Raw genomic sequence first — 23,234 nt, forward strand, 5'->3', positions numbered from 1 at the left:
CTGTTTGTTTGTTACTTTGATGTAGACTTTTTTTTGTGAGGTGGTCAAAATTGCTTTAGCTGATGATGTAGACCTAATTTGTTGTTGCCTATGTTGTGAGCTATTGTCAGATGTAGCCCCTCCTTCCATATTGTGAGAGTCTTCAAGTTATCATGTGATCACTGACCCAGTATAACTGAAACATGTCTTTCTTGTTATGTGTCTGACATCATGTCAGCCTATGATTTGAACTATGGAATAAAGATGTTGTAAGCCCAGACACTTGTATGTATGTGTTGTTGTGACATGGTAGTAATCCTGATTTTAAAAATTTTTGCAGACAGCATATCTATGCTTCCAGAAGTCGCAAATATTTACGATGCAAAGTTCACCTAGTAGTACATTCACAATGTTACATGTGAGAATTACAACCAGAGGCAATGCTTTGGTGGCGTGTGTTTTTATTTGAGTGAACATGCCCAGGAAATCAAGTAAAAAAACTTAAATAGTAATAGCAAAAATGTGTAGCCTTCAATCACAGTGGATGAAACCACTGTAGCAGGGTCCATTTGTTCTATAGTCCAAAGTCCATCAGACATGGAAAAGTGGGCAGGATTAGTCAACAAATTGAGTGTGAAACACACACAGAACAACATTAGGGGGAAGGTTTCTATCTGGCGGGTGTGGGTGTCTTCCAATCTTGAGCTACTCACAGTTTCCATGGACGTCCCCTCACTTGGACAGAGGGGGGCGCTTGCAGGTATATCATCCTCTGTCAAGCCTCCATTCCTGTGGCTGTGGCAGATGTTGATGGTGCGGGTGTACTTGGGCCACATGAAGGGATTGTTGCAGGGGGAAAAGCCCTTCAGAGGGTAGTGTTTATGTCCCTCAGCACCCCAAGCAGGGAGGCCACTTTGGTGCAGAGCCTGACCACCTCAGTGCGGATGACAACCATCTCCGTGTGAATGCAGGCCACCTCAGTGTGGATGCCGGCCACTGCAGGGTGGATGTCAGCAACCTCTTGGTATGTGTCCTGCTGCAGCTCCTTCATTTCTCGGATTTCGGTCAAAACCTGTCCCATCACACTTAGTCTTGGAAGAATCCCAGGACTTGGGTGATGGCAGCCTGGGTGTCTCTGTCTTCAGTGGGCTAACTCCCCTATGCATTTCTTGTCACTGACTGCAACCTCCCACTGGGTCCTGGTTCCTCTGTGACTGGGGTGGTGCTAGCTGGATTAACAATCAGGACTGGAGGCACAGGATGGTAGTTACTGTTTTAAGTTCACAGGTGGGGGAGCAGTGGTTGGCGGTGTTATCGTAGCTGTGGTGGGTGGTGGGGTTTATGGCACAGCGAGCCCCGCTGTTGGCATCTGCCCAGGCTGACCAGATGGTCCAGGACCATCATCCATGTCCACCTCTTCAGCAGCATTGTTATCACTGAGGGCATCTTGCTGGGGAGGAGAGGAACTCTGTTTGGTTTCCAACCGCTGTTCCGGTGCAGTGGTAAATTGACCTGTTTAGAAATGGAGAACATTGTCATTGTTGAAGTGAGCTATCTACATCCAAGTTGTTTTTGTCAAAGTCAATGGGTACCTAGAATAGAACAAAATAGTTTGAGATTAGTATTGTCACTCATTAGCTTGGAGTTGAAGTTGGTTACTAGACATTTGCAATCATTCAATCTAAGTATTAGATTTCATCAGCTCATTAGAAGTGAGGCTTTGTGGCATTTTGGCTTTGGGGATAGACATGACAACTTCAAAAGTCAGCTACCAACACAGTGTAGTCATACCATCTGTTTTTATCCATTCTAAAGCCTAGTTGTGTCTAATTCAGGCAAATACCCACGTTGTTTGTAGATGTAGCATTGTTTATCATGTAAGAAGTGCAGAGTCAAGGGATCACCTGCACTGATAATGAGCTGGGTTTTCCGCATGGCTGATATATATTAGGGGTACACCGTTGTTATAGTGTCACTCATGCCATCAATAGTTTCAGTTTATGGGTCCAGGACACCATCAATCAACGTATTCAGACATATATTTGAGTGGAACATTTATTGTATATTGCACATTCAATGACTAGTGTAGGTCAGTGGTAAGATGGCTGGCAAGTGAGAAGGGGCAAAAGCAGTCTGGCATTCTGGTTAGAGTTGGATTGACAAGCTTCATGGTAGTAGTGGTAGCTTTCAATCTCTACTTACTTAGACTTGAGAAAAGGTAAGCTACATGACTAGTGTGGATCAGTGGTAAGATGGCCAACAAGTGAGAAGGGGCAAAAGCAGTCTAGCATCTTGGTTAGAGTTGGAGTGACAAGGCCTCATGGTAGTAGTGATAGCTTTTCAATCTCTACTTACCAACACTTGAGAAAAGGTAAGCTTCATGACTAGTGTGGATCACTGGTAAGATGGCCGACAAGTGAGAAGGGGCAATATCAGTCTAGCATCTTGGTTAGAGTTGGAGCCACAAGGCCTCATAGTAGTTGTAGTCAGTTCAAACTCACTTTGGCAACACTTGAGAAAAGGTAAGCTGCATGACTAGCATAGATCAGTGGTAAGATGGCCAACATGTGAGAAGGGGCAAACACAGGGTGGCGTCTTGGTTAGAGTTGGAATGATAAGGCCTCATGGTAGTTGTAGTCAGTTCAGTCTCACTTTAATAGCACCTGAGAACAGGTAAGCTGCATGACTAGTGTAGATCAGTTGTAAGATGGCTGACAAGTGAGATGGGGCAAAAGCTTTCTAGCATCTTGGTTAGACTTAGAGTGACAAGGCCTCATGGTAGTTGTAGACAGTCTAATCTCACTGTAGCAACAGTTGAGAAAAGGTAAGCTGCATGACTAGTGTATATCAGTGGTAAGATGGTCTACAGGTGAGAAGGAGAAAAAGCAGTCTAGCATCTCGGTTAGAGTTGGAATGACAAGGCCTCATGGTAGTTGTAGTCAGTTCAACCTCACTTTGGTATCACATGAGAAAATGTCAGCTGCTTGACTAGTGTAGACCAGTGGTAAGATGGCCAACAAGAGAGAAGGGGCAAAAGTACTCTAGCATCTTGGTTAGACTTGGAGCGACAAGGCCTCATGGTAATTGTAGAGAGTCTAATTTCACTGTAGCAACAGTTGAGAAAAGGTAAGCTGCATGACTAGTGTAGATCAGTGGTAAGATGGCCGACAAGTGAGAAGGGGTAAAATTAGTCTAGCATCTTGGTTAGACTTAGAGTGACAAGGCCTCATGGTAGTTGTAGACAGTCTAATCTCACTGTAGCAACAGTTGAGAAAAGGTAAGCTGCATGACTAGTGTATATCAGTGGTAAGATGGTCTACAGGTGAGAAGGAGAAAAAGCAGTCTAGCATCTCGGTTAGAGTTGGAGTGACAAGGCCTCATGGTAGTTGTAGTCAGTTCAACCTCACTTTGGCATCACATGAGAAAAGGTCAGCTGCATGACTAGTGTAGACCAGTGGTAAGATGGCCAACAAGAGAGAAGGGGCAAAAGTACTCTAGCATCTTGGTTAGACTTAGAGTGACAAGGCCTCATGGTAGTTTTAGACAGTCTAATCTCACTGTAGCTGTCAGGCGCTGATCAAAAGCGCCTACTGGGGATACAGCCGGACCCGGACTACATCACCCAGAAATCCCGGCTGCAAGAAGGCGTGGCCGCTGCCGGTAAATACGCGGAACAGGAACCAATTGGTGCGCGTAATACTGACTATTGTAGCTGGTGCTGCGGAAGACGCCACAAGAAGAACGACGAGACGCTAGTGCAAGCGTCACCGAGACTGCTGTGAGCGCTAACACCGTCGTCGCATGAAGCCGCCGTGAAGTGCACAGCTTTTGGATACTTCGGTTCCGTGTCTAGGGAACACCACCGCGGGACGCTGACGTAAGCGTCGCCGCGTCCTACGTTCGTAGAACTTTCAGGAGCAGAGGAGCGCCCATCGCCTCGCGGACTGAGAGCCAGTGTTTTTGGGGGTCTCTGTAGGACCCACAGCCCTCTCAGCATTTCAGGTATCAAAGGAACAGGGGAGGGGCTGCCCTGTGCGGGACTAATTAACGTTGCAAGAGGAACAAAACGCCTTGTGTTCTGAAGCTTTGCGTGTCATCTGTTTACTAAAACTCTCTCGCTTTTCTAAAAAAGGATTGGAACGACAACCGCTAACATGATGCTAATGTTAGGGTAGTAGTACTGGTGGTCCAAGGGGCACCCTACTTGACTGCAGTGTTTGAACTCCACAAATCGCACATAGGTGCCTGTGTTCCTTGGGAGGAGAAGGGGGAGGTGTGAATGCGAATGGTCAAATCCGTTCTGTTGGTGTTGGAGGGTGTGTGTCCTCCTTTCAGGGTAACGCTACATTATAGGGCATGGCTGCTTGTTCAGCGGCGTGAATGACGAGACACATTTGCTAGGAATATTAGTGAGACCTAAACGAGAGTAGGTTTGGCATTGTTGTCTTTTCTCTATGTTCTTTTTTCTTTATGTTGCAGGAATCCCAATCCCCGCTGTCCCCACCCTAAATTCCTTTCCCTTGCCTGATTGCCCTAGTACTCTGTGTTTATGTAATCCAGAGTCGGGGACGTCTGGAGGTGGAACCCTTGTGCTTCACTCAAGCCTACAGGAGCCATAGTGGATTGTGACAGTAGCAAAACTTGAGAAAAGTAAGCTGCAAGACTATTGTAGATCAGTGGTAAGATGGCCGACAAATGAGAAGGGGCAAAAGCAGTCTAGCATCTTTTTTAGAGTTCGAGGGACAAGGCCTCATAGTAATTGTAGGCAGGTCAACCTCACTTTGGCAACCCTTGAGAAAAGGTAAGCTGCATGAATAGTGTAGAACAGAAGTAAGATGGCCGACAAGAGAGAAGGGGCAAAAGTAGTCTAGCATATTGGTTAGAGTTCGAGTGACAAGGCCTCATGGTAGTTGTAGTCAGTTCAACCTCACTTTAGCAACACTTGAGAAAAGGTAAGCTGCATGAATAGTGTAGATCAGTGGTAAGATGACTGACAAGTGAGAAGGGGCAAAAGCAGTCTAGCATCTTGGTTAGTGTTCGAGTGACAAGGCCTCATGGTAGTAGGGGGAGTTTTTCAATCTCTACTTACCAACACTTGTGAAAAGGTGAGCTGCATGACTAGTGTAGATCAGTGATAAGATGACGGACAGGTTAGCATCTTGGTTAGAGTTGGAGTCAAAAGGCCTCATGGTAGTTGTAGTCAGTTAAACCTCACTTTGGCAATACTTGACACATGGTTAGTGTACCATATCTGTTGGCAACCTGCATTTGGGATGAATCATACATTTACATATTGACACATATCACGGATCCTGGATTGATATTTTGTTGGTAATGCACTTACAGACAGCATTGCAACATATGGCATGCCATGGATTTGGATGCATGGGCTGTTATTTGCATCAATACACATTGCCACAGACCAACCAACATCTCAGATACCTTGAGTATTGGATGTTAGGAAAGTAGATAAACAACAAATTAGCACAAGCAGAGTTGAAAGCAAACAGGACATTGTAATATTGTGGCAGTTCTTTGAAGTGTAACTTACCAGTCCACTCCCCCTCTATTCCTCCCAGGGTAAGAGCTGTAATGATGTGCTGGTAGGGTCATCAACAGTCCTCTGTATTTCCAGGTGGTACCTGTTGTACATTGTGCGTACCCTCAGCCTGAGGTCGTTCCACCTCTTCCTCATGTCGCCCGGTGTGAGCAGGGTGGTACGAACACCATTCACTCTGTTGACTATCCTGTCCCACATTTCAATTTCCTACTGTGAGGAGTCTGCTGGACTTGGGCTCCAAATAAGTGTGGTTCTACTCTAAGGATTTCATCCACCACGACTGACAACTCTTGCTCAGTGAAATTAGTTTTTTTCCCCCAGGCATGGCGAGATTGAAAAATGGGTGCCTTGATAAAAAACAATATTTGGAGACCAGAACTCTAAAACTAAACAATATAAAATGTGCTGCTATGCCAAGGCAAGTGGGAAGCCATCCCAAACAGTAAATAGTGAACTACACAATAACAACTCAGTTACCACCAATGAACTATGTGGTAGCAAGAGTGGTTGAACTTCTTACAACATCAGTGAGAGACAACACAGCTTTTCATAAATAAATACACGTGCACGCACATAGTGCTGGAACTGTTTTCTGTGTGCAAAAAAAGCTTACAGTGGTGTTTTTCCAGGTTAATCCTTATGTGCATAAAATAGGTTTGCTCTGCTGTAGTCCATGTTAAACCTATTATCTTGTACATTATGTTCTGCTAGGGACATTTGCACTGCTTTTCTTTGTACAGGCGGCTCCTCTGTTATTACCTGTGCTGCGTGTTTGTTGTGGGCCTTGCCCTGTTCTTATGATATTCCCATGCATTGTGTGTGGAGGAGCTTTGAGTCTACTCACAATGTGACTGTGCATGTAAAGACTCAGGTGTATATTCACAAGAACGTGTGATAACTACCGAAAGAGTAGCTTAACGCAACTCTCAACATCGCAGCCTATCGCCGGAAAATTACGCTGTGCCAACCAAGTATTCACAACGCGGCGGTAGCATGCAATAGTCACCAGATAAAATCAACGCCACGCCGCAAAAATGCAAAACGCGAACGCAAAAAATCATGCGATGAGACCAATCACGGTACAAAAACCAGCCACCGGCCTGCAAATCTCACGCGTCTGGCAGAAAAATGCACCATAAACACCACAGAAACAACACACCAGAAACAAGCCAAAGGACGTAGCAACACGGATGCACCCTGACCCAGCGCAGAGGCCAACGCGAACCCCACAACCCCGACAGACCACCAGCAAGGAACAACGGGGTCGAGGAAGGCCAAGGAGAAGAGGGAGAGGAAGACGGGGTGCAGACCACAGGAAAACAAGACCAGCGTCATGGAGGTGACAGAACACTACCAGCTACTGACCCACAAGCAGACTATCCTGAATGCAGACGGACTGTTGAGGAGGCCAAAGGAGGAGGCCAAGAGGTGCCGGCATGATGTGGAAACCTAAACCAGCGCAAACCCGCTGCCAACAGGAAGGCAGCAACGGCGACAGGAGGTGGGAGTCCTGCGCCACATGAGGAGCTGGAGGAAATTGAGACCAGTCATCAGTGTGGAGACGGTGCAAGGAGTTGGGAGTCCGGACACAGCTCGATAGGACCTGACACAACAACAGGTTGAGGATCTAAAAGGGACTGGGGGGACGGGGGAGATGGGCATAATGGCACACATGCGCAGCGATGTATAGCACACTGCCCAACCACAAATACCCAGGGACCTGTCCTCTATCCCCGTGACACACTGCAGCACACACACATAGCAATCCCAGCACATCCCATGACAATGTGGCACAAAGTTCAACACCAACACTGCAGAACAGGGAACACAACTGGGTCCGCCCATGCTCAGAAACAGGCCAATCACATTGGACAGAGCAGGGAACTGTGAGATGCATATGTACGGATACAACCTCACATCAGTCATGTAGTCCAAATGTCCACTGTCCCAACTCAAATTGCCAGCCACGCCCAAACAGTCATGATGTACATTGTCACACAGTCTGCATGTACACAACAACAATGCACTAACATAAATGTCAACACAATGTCAACATGCATCCCCTTCACATTGCAGAGGGACAAACAACACCTCCAGCAGGTTACACCAGACAACCCATCAGTAATGCCGGAGACGACCGCCACACCTTCGACACCAACGTCCTACAACAGCCCATGGACATTTCACGCAACCTACCACCAGGACCAGGGCCGACAAGCCACCCAGAGGAGAACCCAGCCCCTGCAACAGACCACACTGCATGAAGCACCCACAAGCACGGCTGGCACACAATACTTCACCGACTCACACATGGCACACCAATGTCAGGTGTCAGAACGCCAAAATGAGGTGGCCCAACAGGTGCGGGTGTGGTCCGAAACCATGGAAGGCTTAACAGAACACATACATGGGTGTCCATTACCCTTCAGCGACCACCTACACCACACAAAGGAGACCCACACTGCCATAGAGACACATGCAGATGCACATTCCCAGTACAGAACCACGCCCAGGGGCACGCACATATCAATTACACACCCACATTGGCTCTGCATACGACGGCACAGTCCACTTCCCTTACAAATTGAGTGGGTGACGACAAAGCTACATGTCCAAGCTCTTACCTGCTGCCTGCGGTGATATGTTTGCATCTGCTGTACACAGCACAATGTAATGTTGTAGGGCCTAGGGCCCTCATGCATACAAGACCACAGGGACACACGCAGATATTATGTCGAACTGGCTACGGGTAAGTGCGCCTGGCCCCTTTATTGGCAGGGCCACAAGTACAGTGACGCCTGTGCTGAATGTGTGTGGGGTGGGTGCAAGCCAGCCCTGAGGGAGTTGTTGGCGCTGGCAACAAATACAACAGTTAACACAATGAATACGGAAACAGACAGCACCAGCATTACAGGGACAACTGCGGAGCATCATGGAGGTAGCCTGAGCGAGTCCAGAGGGCACACAATGAGCAAACAGAAGTGTCCGTGAGTTGCAGTGCGCTGAGTTTGGGGCACCAAAGCTGAGCGCGCTCATGTGAACAGAATGTCTAGGATTCTGTCCCTTAGGGATGTACATGATGCAGCTGCAGTGGGGGGGGGGGGGGGGGGGTGTCACACCTGCATCATCTTACTCATCGATGTCCCAGGTCTCCCAGACCGCCTGAGGTGACATTTCTGCGTGAACCCACCACAGTACATAACCAAGACAGTGATGGACGATGATTCGTGGTGCACTGAGTCAGTGGCACTTGGAGTGCTGAGTAGGGGATCAGGCAGAAGATGGCATCCACGACATGTGGAGGCAACTCCATCAGTCTGCCAGTACGACCATTTTGACACAGGCATTTTGCAGTTGAAGTCGGTCCTGGCGGTGGTGGCGTGTGCCTCCTGCGGTGATGCGACGTCCAGGCCGGTCAGGACTCGATTTGGTGTGTGAGCCCTGGTGGGCCGCAGTTGAGGCCGGAGGCTACGGACAGCGCAGGGCCACAGACACATGGAGTTGTTGACCCCAAGGCCATCGCTTCAGAGGCCATCCAATATCTCAGAAGAATGGGTCCCGGACATGACCAGCACAGAGTTAGTGGCCCCGGATGCACTGCGGCTGGCACAGGCACCCAGCCACGGGATGGTGATTTGCGGTGCAGTCAGATGGGCCATGCGACCTGAGCGGGTCCTCATCAATGTCCTAGGTGTATGTTGCGGAGGGTTGCGTGGGACAGTGGAATGTGTCCTCCAGGGCATGATGCAGAGGGTGGAAGCTGTCCGGAAGCAGCAAACCGAGGGGTGGAATGCCACGGCCTCGTTTTTGCCACAAAGTCAGTATCACCGCCATGATGGCGACGACAACCCCAAGTCCATGGACTCAGTCGCCACCAAAGTCCAACCAGAAAGTGTCCATGGGTCTCGGGGAATAGACATAGTGACACCGGGGCTGAAAGGGGATACAGTCTGCGTTGAGGCCTGTACAATGACATCAAGTCTGCCATAAATAAATCAAGGCTGAATTCGAAAGTGTGTGTGACCTATTCGACCGCAGTGCAGGCAGGGGGCAGCGGTCAGCAAGGGTCCATAGCCACGTGTCGTTGGGATGGTATGCACATGGTTGCTGCCACCTGACCGAAGGGAGTACAGTGAAGTAGAATCTTCATTCTTGTGCGTACATGGACAATGTATGATCAAGACTCATTTCCAAATGTGTGACCTACTTGTCTGTAGTGTCTTCTGAAGGCAGTAGCCTGCAGGGGACAACAGCAAAAAGAACTGTTGATGGACAGAATGCAGAACAATGTCATACATTCACCCCAGTACAGAGATCTGGGCCTAAATCCATCGTTATTTTGCTCGCCATGCCCTTCCAGTTTGAACCCAGCCATATGCAAATCAGTCTTGACCCTGTGCCTCATGGGAACAGTCCAGCCCGAACTGCCAAGCCAGGTCCTCCCTGGACTGGAAACAAGCATCCTAGGACTGGCTTCGGCTTTTCACCCCTCTTCAGCCAGGATAGCTTGATTCCAGTGGCATGGAAAGCACAGGACTAACATCTGAGCATATCCGTCCCACTCGCGGTGACAAATGCAAAAAGAACTGTTGATGGACCGAATGCAGAGCAATGTAATACATTCACCCCAGTACAGAGATCTGGGCCTAAATTCATCATTTTTTTGCTCACCATGCCCTTCCAGTTTGAACCCAGCCATATGCAAATCAGTCTTGACCCTGTGCCTCATGGGAACAGTCCAGCCCGAACTGCCAAGCCAGGTCCTCCCTGGACTGGAAACAAGCATCCTAGGGCCGGTTTCGAGGTTTCACCCCTCTTCAGCCAGGATAACTTGATTCCAGTGGCATGGAGAGTGTCATGTCGCACGGCGCTTGCCGTTTCCTCCGCTGAACGCACACACAGATACGGCCGGGAGACTCACTTCCGGTTGGAAGTCGAGTCCCGGTCTAGTCTTCTGCGCATCAACACGGGTCAGGGAAGCACTTCCGGGGGAAACGCATAAACATCGCGTTTCCCGCCGGCTCAGTGCTTCGTATTCCTTTTGAAATCCTCCCCGAGAGACGATGCATGAGAAACATTCCTGGTACTGAGAGGTCGGAAGCAAGCTGGTTCGTTCCCTGCTGGAGCCCTGCTGGTTGGCCTTCTTCATATCGCCGGAAGACTTATCGAAGTACCACTGGTTACCAACCCTGGAGCCCTTGTCACGCTGGTACGTTGAAGGGGCTGCCTGGGGTTCTTCCTTTTCAAACACGTCTGGGGAGAGCCTGGTGTTACCCGCGCAGAAGCGCCTTGATGATTTGTTACCCGCGCAGAAGCGCCTTGATGATTTTGTTACCCGCGCAGAAGCGCCTTGATGATTTTGTTACCCGCGCAGAAGTGCCTTGATGATTTTGGTTATCGCGCCATAGTGCCCTTGCTGATTTTGGTCCCACTGCGCAGGAGCGCCTTGATGATGTTGTTACGCGCGCAGAAGCGCCTTGAGGATTTTGTTACCCGCGCAGAAGCGCCTTGATGATTTTGGTTATTGCGCAGTAGCGCCCTTGCTGATTTTGGTTCCACTGCGCAGGAGCGCGTTTGATGATTTTGTTTCCATTAACACGTGCAGGAGCACTTTCCTTTGATATACTGTACAGCTTGCACTGGAGCACCTCACCTGCGTGGCTTCGGTGAAGCTGCACTCACACCAGTATTCTGTGGTCTGCCAAGTGCTGGTGAGTCTCCGGAGTTGGGGACAGGGATGTTATCTGTGTGTGTTTCTACGGTGTTGTGGTAAAGTAGGTATTGGGGTTCTTCACTAAATTGAGCCTCCCTGTTTCTAGGTAGTTCCGAAGATACCATGCACGCCTACCTACTACCTTCGTCCTGATTCCTTTCCCTGCGTCCATCTCATCCCTGCTGGGCTCTAGTGTCCACGAGGGTCAGGTGGGACAGGGACGGGCGCTCTTGTCGTCTCTGCGGAATCGCTGCACAAGCAGAGGTAAGTCTTGTGGAGCATCCGACAGAGAGCACGGGACTCACGTCTGAGCATACCCATCCCACTCGGGGTGACAAATGCAAAAAGAACTATTGATGGACAGAATGCAGAACAATGTCATACATTCACCCCAGTACAGAGATCTGGGCCTAAATCCATCGTGTTTTTGCTCGCCATGCCCTTCCAGTTTGAACCCAGCTATATGCAAATCAGTCTTGACCCTGTGCCTCATGCGAACAGTCCAGCCTGAACTGCCAAGCCAGGTCCTCCCTGGACTGGAAATAAGCATCCTAGGACCGGTTTCGGGGTATCACCTCTCTTCAGCCAGGACAGCTTGATTCCAGTGGCATGGAGAGCACGGGACTCACGTCTGAGCATACCCGTCCCACTCGGGGAGACAAATACAAAAAGAACTGTTGATGGACAGAATGCAGAACAATGTCATACATTCACCCCACCACAGAGATCTGGGCCTAAATCCATCGTTTTTTTGCTCACCATGCCCTTCCAGTTTGAACCCAGCCATGGGCAAATCAATCTTGACCCTGTGCCTCATGGGAACAGTCCAGCCCGAACTGCCAAGCCAGGTACTCCCTGGACTGGAAACAAGCATCCTAGGACCGGTTTCGGGGTTTCACCCCTCTTCAGCCAGGATAGCTTGATTCCAGTGGCATGGAGAGCACAGGACTCATGTCTGAGCATACCCGTCCCACTCGGGGTGACAAATTCAAAAAGAACTGTTGATGGACAGAATGCAGAACAATGTCATACATTCACCCCAGTACAGAGATCTGGGCCTAAATCCATCGTTTTTTGCTCACCATGACCTTCCAGTTTGAACCCAGCCATATGCAAATCAGTCTTTACCCTGTGCCTCATGGGAACAGTCCAGCCCGAACTGCCAAGTTAGGTCCTCCCTGGACTGGAAACAAGCATCCTAAGACCGGTTTCGGGGTTTCACCCCTTTTCAGCCAGAATAGCTTGATTCCAGTGGCATGGGGAGCACGGGACTCACGTCTGAGCATACCCGTCCCACTCGGGGTGACAAATGCAAAAAGAACTGTTGATGGACAGAATGCAGAACAATGTCATACATTCACCCCAGTACAGAGATCTGGGCCTAAATCCATCGTTTTTTTGCTCAGCATGCCCTTCCAGTTTGAACCCAGCCATATGCAAATCAGTCTTGACCATGTGCCTCATGGGAACAGTTGTGGTAAATAATTTAATTACCGGGACTTAATTTGATACAGAAACATAATAAAAATAGCTCAGTAAATAAGAGGCAGAATCCGTGGTATTAGAGGTTCGGAATGGGCTTTATTCCAATGGACGATTCGAATCGGTTGCTCCAAGTTCCATCACCACGAAGGTTCAGGAAGTGAAGTACATATTTTATTGATAATTAATCACTTTTATACAATAGGCATTACAGTGAAGCAAATGCAAGAGGCGTAACAATTGATAGTGTGGATAAAATGTACATACGTAGCAAAAGTAGGTGTAACTGGGTGTGACTTAAAGAACATCATCAGGTGTGATGTCATAATAGGGTGGTTCCATGAAAGAATTTCGCAATGTCAGCAGAAATACTTGGCAGAAATGCGCGCGCAGCAGCATGACGTGTGATTGACGTGCAACTAGGGGGTGAAGGGGACTTGACATTTAGCTCTACATGTGGCGACAGAAGTCTGGAGGGTCAAGTCAACCTAATCCCAAATCATATCTAACATCCTATGTTTAAAGAACTATGTTATCCAAAAGAGAGGTCTCTTAGAGTAGAATCTTATTCTATACTGACTATACTGACTGTTAGTGCGTGTGCAAGCGTCTAAGTGTCTACACTAGATGCGAGGGCGGAAATCTTCCATAATAATAGGGCTATGAATTACTTGCATAAAGACAGAGAAGCCGGGCCTTTGCTCGGTAGCTGGAAGAATGTTTACTTAAACTACTAGACAGGAATGCATTGAGCAGGGAGCGGAGCAGATTATTTCGAAGGTGAAATACAGTTTTTGGCAGGCAGCAGGTTGATGTCAGGCTTCGTGAGCCGCGCAGGGAATGAGACAAAGTTCATGGTCACAGATGCAGGCTCAGACTGGAGCTTTCAGAGGCAGAAGGCAAGAAAAGCTTGATGACAGAATCAGGGCCTACTTGCCTGGACTGTAAAATGGCATAAGTGAACCATATAAAGCCGGTGGCCTTTCATACTTAGGAATGGAATATCCGGCCTATTCATGGCGGATCTGAAAGAGGACATGTTGACGGTGGACGCACATGTGTTTGCGTCTTCATAACTGGAACTGGAGGGAACATACATGTACTTGTGATTCATACATGGAACCGTTGGGGTCCAAGATAGGGGACATAACTGATCAGAAAAATCCATATTTCCACATTCCCTCCTTGTCCCCTACTTGCCCGTTAAGAGATATCAATCTTCATCAATCCATTGATCTGTTCATATAGCATCATTTGTTCTTCTTTTTTCCTCTGGGATGAATGAAATCTTGGTGGTGGAATACACGATGTGGCACACAGACCACAGATCGCTGGTCCACATTGTAGACATAGACAGCAACTGAATAGTATGAGAAGGCCAATACCTAGGAAGGATAGGACCTTCCATCCAAAGGTAGATAATACACTCCAAAACCAACCGGACCAAGTCCAGGTGCCTGGGTTCTGGTGTATCTGGCTTACAATCTTATGAAGGCGAGTTATGGCTTTATATACAGATGGCGAATTTTCTGGTATGAAAATGCAACAGCTTGATCCGATGACCCTACAGGCTCCGCCCCTATCGGCCAGGATGACGTCAAGGACAAGACGATTTTGAAGCACAACAATCCGCATAGCAGACTGCTCTTCTGTTAAATTGCCTAAGGCGGAAATAGTTTCGTTCACTACTGCTTCAAGAGTTCTAGTTAATCTACGTATCAGCTTACTATTAGTAACGGTACCTATATAGGGAAAGAGACCTTTATTGAAATCTGTGTATTTTTCCCATGCTGTTTCAGTGTAATCGACTATTGGGAGATCTCTCCTTCCTCTATTGTGCACTAAATGAGTATTTCTGTGATAGTCAGGAGGAGCTAGGAAAACTGGTGGCAAAAGGAATCCAATATAGCAAGTACCATCCCAATCTAGAGGCAAACGTACATATGCCGTCTGACCACATATAAAATAGGAATGGCGGGAGGCTCTAAATGTAGACTTGCCTTGATCACTAAATTCTACTACAGTGGTGCATCTACTATGGCCCATATGTATGGAACCATTCTTTCTTACACATAATTCACTTTTTACTGGAAATATTGACATAGCGGGCAAGATTGGAGTAGCTTCGGATTCGACATTTAGGATCATAAGATTAAGCGTAAAATTACCTAATCCATACACTTCATTTTCTAGATCAGTTCCTGTTCTCTTGGGAAGTCCCTCCTTGTTAGGGTAGCAGACTTTAAGTAAAACTAAGTTCAAATTTCCCCATACCCAGTTGTCTTGATAAACTGCAGAATTCGAATCTAGGGAATTAATTAAACTAAACCATGCTCCACAGGAGCCGTTGTGTGTGAACGGGTATGGAAAGAGAGGTAGAATTCCTTTATAATTCTGATAGGGAGGGAGTCGGCCACATATCCAACAATTTGTAGCATTGCTAACCTGATGGGAATGATGTAACATACTAATAAACGTGTTATTGCGCAGCGCAAATCTATAAGACAACTCAAGCGGAGGTAATTCACTAAAAGAATGTTCAGTAGTAACATTATAAACGTGTCTAGAAATGGGATAATATATGTGCAACAATATACTTGCAGTAATTATTAAAAGACTTAAGAAAAACAAAATTAATAACGTCACTGTGCAATGACTACGCAGTGATTTACAGTACGCCTGTCGTTTCAACATTTTTCGGGGTTGTTCTCTATTCAGGTCTAAGGGATACATGTCAGAGACAATTCAACCGCTTCACCTTGGAGAGGACTTAAACAATCAAATTGCTTGACTGATTAGACCTGAGTTTTAGTTTATAATGTTCGTGATTACTCGTTTCAACTAAAGGAAGTTTTGAGTCAATAGGTGAAGACACACGAGGTGTGGTGTTTACATCCGATGGTAGTCCATGAAATTTCTTGATATGACTTGAATGTACCCAGCCTTTTCTGCCCTCGATCTTCACGGCTGTCCTTGTGGTGAGCAAGACAAGTTGCGGCGACTTCCACCTAGGATCCAGCTGAGTCTTCCGATCGAAGTTCCTCACTAAGACCAGGTCCCCCGGAATTACGTCATGGGGTTTCACCTCAGTGTTGTCGGGAAAGGCTGCAGCTACCTGTGAACGACAAGATTGTAGTGCAGACATCAAGGAAGCCAAGTAATCTGTCAGCATATTACAGTCAATATCAGTTATTTTGCGTGGTATAGGCGTCCCCCACATATTTGGTGGTCTGCCAAAGATCACCTCATACGGGGATAGCCCTGTTCGAGAGTGTGCTACCATTCTCATGTAAAAGAGTGCAACTGGTAATGCTACTACCCAGTCGACACCTTTCTCTCTGCATATTTTGGACAATCTGATTTTCAGGATCTGATTATGTCTTTCTACGAGACCTGCTGCCTCGGGGTGTCGGACACAGTGGAATTTCCACTGATATCCTAACCGAAGTGAAACATGTTTCATTAATTCGGATGAGAACGGCTGGCCGTTATCTGAGTAGACAACACGTGGTAAACCGTATCGTGGGAAGAATTCTCGAACCAACTGTTTGGCAGTAGTCGGGGCAGTGTAATCTGAAACCGGGTATGCCTCTGTCCAACGGGAAAGAGCACAGACAACTACGAGAACATATTTGAATCCTCGACATCGTTCCATCTGGATATAATCCATCTGGAGGACTTCAAAAGGGTGATCAGGAGGCTGAAATCCACCCTGTTCTACAGGTACGCTTTTTCCTGGGTTGAACTGACAACAGATCATACAGGTACGAACCTTTTGTTTAGCTGCTGCTCGTAAATGTTTATTGAACCAAATGTGTTGAATGCTGTCTAGCATAGCTTTTTCTCCTAGATGCGCTGGACTATGTATAGTGTTAATAATGACTTGGACCATTGAATCAGGAAGGAACCACACAGATTTTTCCTTCGTCATCCATCCTTGATCCGTTTGAATCCCTCCTAACTCAGTCCATTTCCTTATTTCATCTGGTGTAGCATGTGTCTGTATGTCAATTACGTCAAGAGTAGGATCTTTAATCGTCATACAATGTGTTGGCATCGGGACTATTGTCTTTGTCATGTCGGATGTTTGAGTTTGAGCAGTCTGTTTAGCTGTTCTGTCAGCTAGATCATTGCCTTGAGAAATGATATCAGTAACTTTCGTATGAGCTTTACATTTCATAATTGTTATTATCGTGGGTAGATGTATTGCATCTAATAAGGCATGAATGAGGGGTCCGTGCTGAATGTGGGCACCGTGAGAAGTTAAATAACCTCTCTCTCGCCACAGCACGCCGAAGTCATGTACAACTCCGAATGCATAACGTGAATCAGTGTATATGTTGACTTTTTTATTTGTGGCTTGAATACAGGCTTGTGTCAGAGCGATGAGCTCTGCGGCTTGAGCTGACAAGGTATTTATGCAATTTGATTCGATGACTTCAGTGTCTGTTGTGACTGCGTAAGCGGCCACTAACTCTCCTGTATTTGTTCTCATACATGAACCATCTACATACAACGTTAGGTCTGAGTCTGACAATGGGACATCTGTTAAGTCTTGTCTGGGTTTCGTCGTGATTGTAATAACTTCAATACAATCATGAGCTAGTGGGTCTGTTCCGATTACAGGTAAAAGTGTGGCAGGATTCAATGTGTTACAACGTCTGATTTCTATATGTGGCTGAAACAATCTTAATTCATACCCTGTAAGTCGCGCTATAGTCAAGTGTTGTGTTTGCGTTCGATTCACGAGAACCTCTACTGCAGTTGGTACTTGAACTGTCAATGGATGTCCTAACACTATGGCATCGCTTTGTCTGATTGCTAAAGCTGTTGCTGCCACTGATTTCAGGCATGCAGGCAAAGCCTGAGCTACGGGATCTAATGTACTAGAAAAATAAGCACATGGTTTGTGTGATCCTGCTTGTTCCTGTGTGAGTACTGACAAGGCAGTACCTTCGCGCTCTGTAACAAAGAGTGTAAACTGTTTATTGTAACATGGTGTTGCTAAAACAGGTGCTTGACATAAAGCTTTCTTTAAGCTTTCAAAAGCTTGTGTATGTTCCTGAGTCCAAGGGAGAACAGTCGATGTGGCTGCCTCCTGTGTTGTCAACTGAATGAGTGGTTTTGCTAGAAATGCATACTGAGGGATCCACTGCCTACAATATGAAGTGAGGCCTATGAAAGCCCGCACCTCCTTTTGTGTCTTGGGTATTGGCATGTTAGCTATTAATTGAATGCGGTCGGGTGTAAGCTGCCTTCCCTCCTTGGACAGCGAGTGTCCAAGATAAACAACTCGCTGGACACAGAATTGCAGCTTAGAAGGGGACACCTTGTGCCCCTTTTCGGCTAGAAATTGTAAAACTGTCAGTGATGCTTTCTCACATTCGGGTTCGCTTCTAGCGGTGATCAGCAGATCATCGACATATTGAAGCAAGGCAGTGTTAACTGGCATGTGGATACTGTCGAGTTCTCGTTTCAGTGCTTGGCTATAGATGCTGGGGCTTTCTGTAAATCCTTGAGGTGCGCGTGAGAATTTAAAGCTACGTCCATTTAAACTAAATCCGAACAAGTATTGGCTTTCCGGATCTATTGGGACGCTGAAAAAGGCATTCTTGAGATCAATTACAGTAAAGAATGTTGCTTCGGAATCAATAGCTGTCAGTAATGACGAGATATCTGGGACCACAGGGAATTGTGGCACAATGCACTTGTTTAATTCGCGCAGATCAATAACCAATCGATATACTGGCGGGGCCTTTGGATCTGTTCGTTTAAGAATCGGAATTATCGGTGAATTACATACGTTGGAGTCTGTTTCCACAACCACTCCTTGGGCAATGAGCTCGTCAATGATTTGCAGTAAAGCCACTACAGCATCTGGTGGTAACTTGTATTGTCGCATTCGTGGTAGTACCACTCCTGCCTTTAGTGTAACTCGATATGGTGTAATATTCATGCAACCAACATCAGTAGGGCCTTGTGCCCATAGATGTGTAGGTAAAGTCTGCAGTCGGGGATCCATGTCTCTAGACACATAGTGACCTTTGAAATCACGTAAAAACAATCTTACTCCTTCCGGAGAACAACATATTATAGCTCCTAGAGCTTTCAGTGTTTTTATACCTAACAGGTTTTCTGGACATGATTTAGTAAGCAATAAATCTGTAGTTCGGGTCAAAGGTCCTATCGTAAGTGGAAGAGGCTGTGATACTTCATTAACAATAGGTTTTCCTGAAAAACCAAGGGAAATATTCTGTGAGCCTGAGAGGGGTGCCCCTGGAACTTCACTACGTTTTATGGTTGTTCGACTTGCCCCTGTATCGAGTAAAAATTTTCTATCTTGGCCTAATAATTCACTATGTACATAAGGTCCTTCTTGGTCTACAGGGACCTCGATAAGGGGTAAGTCAACTTCCCTCTCTAGGCTGGTTCATGCGTATCGTTGATAATCAGGATAGTCATACTGTGCGGTCTGGTACAGCTGTCGTGTCGTGGTTTGTGTGGCAGCAACAGGCAGCGCTGGTGCAGCTGGCACAAACTGTATAGACTGTGGTGGACCTGGCATGGACTGTGCATGCTGCGGGGCTCCTTGTTCATTCTGATCCTGTCTAGGTGGTCGTGGTCTTTCTTTTGTATTACCTATGGCGATATTGTGTTTTAAAACTGGACAATCGTGTACGTAATGACCTGGCTGTTTACAATAGTTGCATGTCCCTTTTACAGGACCTGCTGAAACACTGGACTGTGTCATACCCTTTTTATGACCGTCAGTTGGAACTGTCTGGGAAACTAGCATTTTCATTTTCGTGTCTTTCATACGTCTTTGTTCATGTTCTTGTTCCTCTCTAATTCTATTGTGATGGTACTGTAACATTTGCAACATTTGTGATGGGGTGTTACCTTGCCAGGTACTCTCGAATTTTAACACTCTATTCTTCACTTGGGGTAAGGAGTTTTCAACTAATTTTGTCACAAACAGATGTGGGTATGATTCGCTACTTGCTTTTATGCCACTATTTATACCAAAACATTTTTCAAATCGGGCATAGAAATCACTAGTGTCCTCATCTTGCTTTTGTTTACAGGCTGAAATTGTACCCCAGTCTTCCTTTTTCGTAGTTAATAAACGTGGCAGTACCTGTACTAGTAAACCTGGTAGTGCTTTAGTTTTATCCCCAAGCCCTGCTCCTGCAGTTCGGGCCTTTTCTTCTGCTTCTAATGCTGACCAGTCTATCTTTTGGTCCCCCACCTCCCACTCTTTTTCCTTGAGTTTTTCATAAATGCCAGCAGGCATCAATACCTTTAATATTGTCATAATGTCGGGATAGGTATACTCTCCCATGAGTAACATGTCTTTAATTTCTCGGTGGAAACCCGCTGGGTCTTTATCATGACTGGGTACCACTTTCTTCATTTGTAACAATTCTATTTTCGATATGGGCGTATATACAAATACACGTTTAAACTCATTGTCCTCGCCTTTTATTGGGTGTACTTCTCGTAAGGGATTCTGTCTGTCCATGTAATACGTCGTTCTTTCCTTGATGGGCAGTGAGACATGTTCTGGGCATACAAAGAGAATGTACTGCTTTCTTGATTCTAGTATTTCTTTAATTAACTTAGTACCTGAACCTCTCCATCTATTCGTGAGTAATTCAGTCAATATATCAGGTAAGGGACCAGGATCTGAATGCTGACTCTGATATAGTATAAGGAGTTGTTGAATCATATAAATCCCAGCTAAACGCTGTTCATCTGGGGTGAGATTCAAAAATGTGTGTGCTACTGTATCATCACCATACTTTCCGGGACTGTCCACCCAATGAACGGCTGACCTGGCTAATTCTTGTTCATCCATAGAATCGAGAAAATGATAACCCCTTCGTTCTCGGAGTAATTTGTCAGCGGCTTGGAACGAATGCTCGGGGGACCTTATATTTATTATAGGTGTTTGGAAATTCCTGTTATTATCTGGACATATCGGACGTATCGGGTCAATAAAACATCTAGTACTATTACAAGATCTTCCTCTACCTACATAGGCTATGGTATCTGACTGTCCTGTGGGCAGTCCTGATCCTTCCTCCTCGCTTTGTTCGAACTGGTCTACCGCTAATCTCTCTTCGTGTAGGCGTTCTATTTCCTTACGGATCTTTCGGCACATGGCTATTATACAATTTTGCTTATCATGTCTCCCTTCTGATATATTCTGGCTCCATCTGGTAAGAATTTGCATTGCTTCCGGGTCTACCCCCGGTCGGTCTTGATTTCTGATCACACAATTTATGAGGAAACGTAACAGTTCCCCCTGTATCTCCACTTTCTGGTATTCCATAGCTCTGTTAATACATTCAGAATCTCGCCCTGTTTGGACAAAATGGTATATATTATCTAGATGCACAGTCATTCCTGGTATCTTCCCTAGATACACCGCGGCTCGTCTGATACGTAATGATGCCATGATCATTTCGTCCTCTTTGCCGGGCACAGGGTCATATCTACAATCTATAAGAAGTTCCTTAAGCGTGCGGGCATTTATGAGTTTGGGGGTACGTGAATGTGCTGATTCTTGAAAGGTAAGTTTATTTACTCTGGGTGGCGTAGAAAAAATGTTGGTAGCAACTCCGGTAGCCCCGTCTGGGGTATCGGGCGTGAAAGGATTCGTTGAACGCGATACAGCAACTATAGGTGTGGACACAGCTATAGAAGTAGCTGTAGGAACAGATGTAGAAACAGATGTGCTTGCCGGAACTTGTGTCAGGATTTGTTGCTGTAGAGATACGGATACTGGATCTTGGCGTTGAACCTCCCTGGCAGGCGGTCTATGTGGGGCGGGATTAGCATACTCGGGAGCTGCGTCATCTAAATATGAGGAAAGAAAAACATCTTCTGCGGTTCTAGGATGCCCCTTAGGATGTATTTTTATTGGAAATAATGGGGGTGGCAAGTCTTTTGGTATTTCCGGAGTAGCCTTAGGTAATCCCTCGGCCAGGAGGGGATACATACCATTCATAAGGGCATTTCTTTGTCTGTCTATTTGTTCTGATTTCACTCGTGTACCTTCTTCAATTAATAGATTTTCTCGGACTTTATTTGAACTCTCTTTATTTTTCTCTTCCTGTCGGAGTGCTTTTTCTGTACGTCTGTGAGATTCTTTACGCCATAACTCAACGGCGTCTTTCTGTGACTGTCTGACTTTCCTTTTCCATAACTCTTCCTCTACTTTCATGATGCACTCTGCATCCCAGGTCCCAGCTGCGGGCCACCTCTGACTTTCTGGTAATTCCTTGGTGTAGTCTACCCATAAATCAAGAAATAATATAGCGTCTAAGCCGTGTTTGTGATACATGAAGTACCCTGGAGTGTCCCTAGGAGGAATAGGAACGGCTTCTTCGAGTACCCCTTTTCTAGTTGTGATCTGTCTTAATTTCGAAAAGAGCGGCATATTTGAGAACTGATCTGATACCTGATTTTGAACAAACTTAATACAAATAAAACACAATAATGAACAGTCATTCACACCACAATATGCAGAACGTATTTAAAACATTTAACATTTAACATTTAACTGAGCAACAATGATAATGACGATCTAAGGAAAACGTAATCATTAAACATAATACTCGACATTAACTGAATTATTCTGAATTTATATACTTGATATACTAGATATACTGCTAAACAGTACAGATACACTGCTGAAACAGTGCAGACCGGATTTGTGTACCCAAACCCGTCTTGACCGGCACAACCTATGTGCACGTCAGAACGCCTCCCCAGTAATGGTACTCACCGGGTAGCTCGGAACGGAAGGCCTCGGAACGGAACTGAACTGGACCGGACTGGACTCGACTCGAAAACTTCGGACACTCTGGACACCTGGCGGGCCTCTGTATACCTCGGATCTTGCTCTCTCAGCTAGGCTCTGGTCGGGATACTTCGCACTTCTCACCGCCTCGTCTGGGTGTTGATCGCAGCCTCAGTCGCCCCCGCTTGACCGGAGGGAGATACAGGAAATCCTGCTGGTACGCGTTGTTGTCCGTCCAGCTATGGCAGGAGACCGGGCCTGCAACGCACCGCCGGCGCGTGAGATGAGAAAGTGTCCCTGTTCGGGCGCCATTCTTGTGGTAAATAATTTAATTACCGGGACTTAATTTGATACAGAAACATAATAAAAATAGCTCAGTAAATAAGAGGCAGAATCCGTGGTATTAGAGGTTCGGAATGGGCTTTATTCCAATGGACGATTCGAATCGGTTGCTCCAAGTTCCATCACCACGAAGGTTCAGGAAGTGAAGTACATATTTTATTGATAATTAATCACTTTTATACAATAGGCATTACAGTGAAGCAAATGCAAGAGGCGTAACAATTGATAGTGTGGATAAAATGTACATACGTAGCAAAAGTAGGTGTAACTGGGTGTGACTTAAAGAACATCATCAGGTGTGATGTCATAATAGGGTGGTTCCATGAAAGAATTTCGCAATGTCAGCAGAA

The 23,234-nt window shown here is 46.3% G+C and overlaps 1 long non-coding RNA gene across 2 annotated transcripts in view; it reads right to left on the bottom strand.

Moving 5' to 3' along the window:
• Positions 1–423: 423 nt before the first annotated feature.
• Positions 424–23,234, bottom strand: part of LOC146810951 (uncharacterized) — a 112,454-nt gene continuing 89,643 nt past the window's right edge. The window contains exons 4-5 of one of the 2 annotated variants that reach the window (XR_014966658.1): positions 5,069–5,241; positions 424–1,491 (exon numbers count right to left, since the gene is read on the bottom strand). This is a non-coding gene — a long non-coding RNA (uncharacterized LOC146810951). Of the gene's footprint in view, positions 1,572–5,068; positions 5,242–23,234 lie in introns of both variants that reach the window. The other variant, XR_014966659.1, reaches the window with a different exon arrangement.

This window comes from Triturus cristatus, chromosome 7 (genome assembly GCF_964204655.1).
Source record: "Triturus cristatus chromosome 7, aTriCri1.1, whole genome shotgun sequence".
NCBI lineage: Eukaryota > Metazoa > Chordata > Amphibia > Caudata > Salamandridae > Triturus > Triturus cristatus.